This window comes from Corvus kubaryi, unplaced genomic scaffold (assembly GCF_017639235.1).
Source record: "Corvus kubaryi isolate FWS band 111438036 unplaced genomic scaffold, C.kubaryi_AGA036_p1.0 137, whole genome shotgun sequence".
Lineage (NCBI taxonomy): Eukaryota > Metazoa > Chordata > Aves > Passeriformes > Corvidae > Corvus > Corvus kubaryi.
In genome coordinates this window covers 17,020,445-17,024,284 of record NW_024580671.1, presented here as the reverse complement: position 1 = coordinate 17,024,284, position 3,840 = coordinate 17,020,445, and positions in this window count along the sequence as shown.

The following is a 3,840-nucleotide window of genomic DNA, read 5'->3' as shown; positions in this document are numbered from 1 at the left end:
GTTTATTTATGTCAATATTGGGACTTCAGATGCAAAACAAAGTCAATATCAAGCCTATTTTTTGCCACTAAAATACACAGGGGACTAAGTAAAGGGACTACTGGCGTGTACTTACTTTTAAATGTGTCAGTCTCCAGAAATGGAATCCAAGATCTGTAGTTATAAAATTATTGTTATGGGGTAGCAGTTTTAATTACTATGTAACTTTAATTACTAAATTACTTTAGTGTGTAGTCTGGAGAATGTAATAATGGACCAACTCCTAATAACTGCATCAGTGCAAATTCAGGGATGTGACTCCCACCTTTTAAACCAAATTATCTTATTTTCACGGCTTATAAGACTCCACAGTTAATGAAGAAAAAAATCTTTATTTCAACCCGAATATTCCATTGCTGCCTGTTTGTCTGCCATTCAGATACATACAGCAAAAACATTTCCACATCTAACAAAGAATATTTTATTCCTTTTAAATCACCACAGCGTTTCAGAATTCCATTAAAACAATTACATGTTTCCGGTAATATTTTTGCAGCTTACATTGCATTAGAGACTCTTATGATGATGTCATCACACTGGACAGATTCTCCTCTTTGATGTCCTTTTTTCAGTTCCTCTTCAAACAATTAGCATCTTTAAGACAGAAGGGATGAAAAGGCTGAGAAGACTTGATTGTCAAAACTGCCACTGAAAAAGATGGAAGCAAAGCATTGTTGATTCACACCTTAGAAAGTTTTTATGTTACTTTTCTTCCACAGTTTCACTGGAAGAAAGACTGAAAATACAGGCTGCTCTCACCCTTCCCTCAGGAAGGAAGAGCACTTCCACTTTATATATCATAGTGAAGATGTGGGTTCAGATCCCTGTGGGCAGAGCAGGGATGTGAACTGGTTTTCCCACATCTTCAGTGAATGTTCCAGCCACTCAAGAACTGGAAAGTGCTGGTATTATTCTTCCTCCCAGTGAGTGAACCAAGAATTTTTATTCTAATGCCATTCATGAAAAGTGATGGGCATTAAAATATTCCAGAAATGTCAAAAGAAACTAGTCTAGTCTGCCCTAAATTGGCTTTTTAAATTAATTAATTTATTTAGAAAGTAACTAATAGATAGAGGATCATTCATCCATTTTCTACATTCAAGGTAGTAAGTCCAGCTGCTCAAAACTGTTCTTTCCCAGAGAGTGAAACTCCATCACCCCTATCAGGACACGAATAGTTTATTGCTTTTATCCCCTTGGAGTAAGTGCAGGCATCCTTACTGCTCATTCTGTTCTTATGCCTTGGGGACAAATAGATTTATGTTCATCCTAATTTGTTCCTTGAGTCTTCCTGTACTGTGTTCAAGAAATGTATAGATCACACATGTTTTATCTCTACCTTGACAGAGCACTGGGACATCAGTTCCATCAGGCCTTAGAGAAACAGCCCTGCTTTAATTGCCCACTCCGTAGCCCATTGATATCTCCATGGAGCGCTCTGGGGAAACACCTCCTTCAATCATTTTGCATTTGAAGCCTATCACTGGGACCCCACTGCCATCACATATCCTGTGGAAAATACCTGTGTGTCCTGTGTGTATAATGCCTCTTCCTCAAGTATTCTTTAATTTTTGTCTCTGGAAAGACTTGACATCTGATAAATGCTCTCTACTTGCTTATTGAAACTAAACTTCTATGTTGCTTCACTGTGATAAAACTACCTTGTATTTAAAACCACTTTGCCAGTTTTAGAAAGAAATCCTGAGAACTGAAAAGAACAGTTATAATTCAAATAGTAACTTATTATTCTGAGAGATTTCACGTAAGTGTAATTTCCCCCCAGTTTTCCAATTCTAAAATTATATTTCCAGTTTTCCAAATGACAGACACACTCATATTTTGACTGTGTAACCTACAGTTCTAAGTCTGGAGGCTCATGACTGGGAGTGTTGATGCCACAGCAGTATTTGTCAGGCATCCTCCAAATGCCTCCATCTCTCTTCTGTCACTATGATACTCCTACTCTTCTGAGATGCCTCCCTCGGTGCTCTCCTAGTATAATGCCACACAGAAGACTGGCTCGTGCTTTTCCTCCTCAGTCTGTGCTTCCCCAAATCCTACAAAATGTGAAAATGTAAAGAATATTAACCACCATGTAGGCTCCCTGTTGACTGAAATGTTCCTAGTAATTATCACTGTAATCTCTTTTTACACCATCTTAATCCTTCTTAGGTGGACTTGCATATAAAACTAGGAATAAAAATATTTCAGAAAGCTATAATTAACCCCAGCATCAAGTTTTAGTTCTAATTCAGTTTTAACTTTCTGAACTAGTTTGGTGAATATGGAATACAAAAATCCATACTAGAAGATGACTCTTGGATATTTTCCAAGTCAAAGTAAAATTAATATACACTGGTATATTTTTTTCATTAACACATGGCCAGTTATTTGAGTTTCAGAACTTAAAGGAAAATGTTAACTAAAGGAAAAACTCCATCACTACACTGGACTTTTCTTTCTTAATGCTGATGTCAGTAGCAAAACTTTAAATTCTCCTTCCATTATTCTCCTGTATTTTGAGGGAAAAGACCCCACCCAACAAAACAAAATGGAAATACTCTGACAATAAAATACATGATAACACATTAACATAGTGACGAAAGATGCAAATACAAAGAAATTGTTTAAACACTCTCTGAAAAATACCAGCACAGAAAATGTTGGACCTTTGAGCATTATGTGGGCACTTCAAGGTGATGGGTGAGATCAGTATTTGCCTACCTCACTCAGAGTGGTGAAAAAGGGATGACTTTGCAGTCAGTAACAATGAAAACCTTTTCTTTGGACATTAAAGTTTTGCCTTGATAATTGCACCTTCAAAAGAATTTTATCAGAAAAGCAGAATACCATCATGTTCTGTGAATAGCTGTAACTTTTTTTCTTACAGGACCACCATGGTTATGGTAAGAACCTGTTATACACCCCACCGCACAAACTTGTGTGTCACTGACTTCTCATCAGGATGAAATCTCAACCCTACCCCACTGTTAGATTTGTCACAGATTTAATTGTAGCCGCAATTACCGCCTTAATGTTTTTTAACATCTTCAGAGAAGACAATTAGCGGCTTTTGGCCAAGACAAACAAGCAGCTTCATGGCATATTTCCCTGCCATGATCTCGTAAGGAATGGTTTTGTATGTCCCGTTTCGAACAGTTACTGGCAGTGAGAACTGAAGTACTTTGGGATTTGGGGAAAGGCTGAGGCTGGGCACAGAGAGCTGCCGACAAAAGTGCCCGCTGTAAGGGGCAGCTTTGCTGGCTGCAGGTGTTGCTCCTGCTCCGGCAGTGCATTTCTACCCAAATAAATGCCAGAAGCGTAGCTCTGCAGAGAAACGGGCCCAGCAGCTTCATGAAGACATAAAAAAGCCTGTACAAAACTGTGCTCTTCAAGTGCCCGCGCCCACACCACGGGCACCAAGCCGCCCAGGCTTGCTCGAGTGTGTTCTGAATTCAGGTTTTTCCCGCAAGGTCGTTTGTAGGCGGGGAATGGGTTTTGTCACCCTGCGCCAGACGGACTCACAGCCGGATTTCTTACGGGGGTCTCTTGGGAAGGCCGTGAACTGGGGGTAATGCAGAGAAGCTACAGGGGAAGTCGCACCGCCCCGGACACTTGGTGTGTTTTCCGCCTCCCTGTTTTGCTAAGCATCGCGGAGTGACCCGCTCCAGATGTGCGGCGTCGGGAGTTTTGTCGGAAGAAACCCGTCCCAGAGCGGCGGGGCGCGGCCAGCGCGGTGCCTGCGGACAAGGGAGCGCCGGGAGCGCCGGGCTGCGGGGCGCGCCCGTGGAGCGGCCGCGC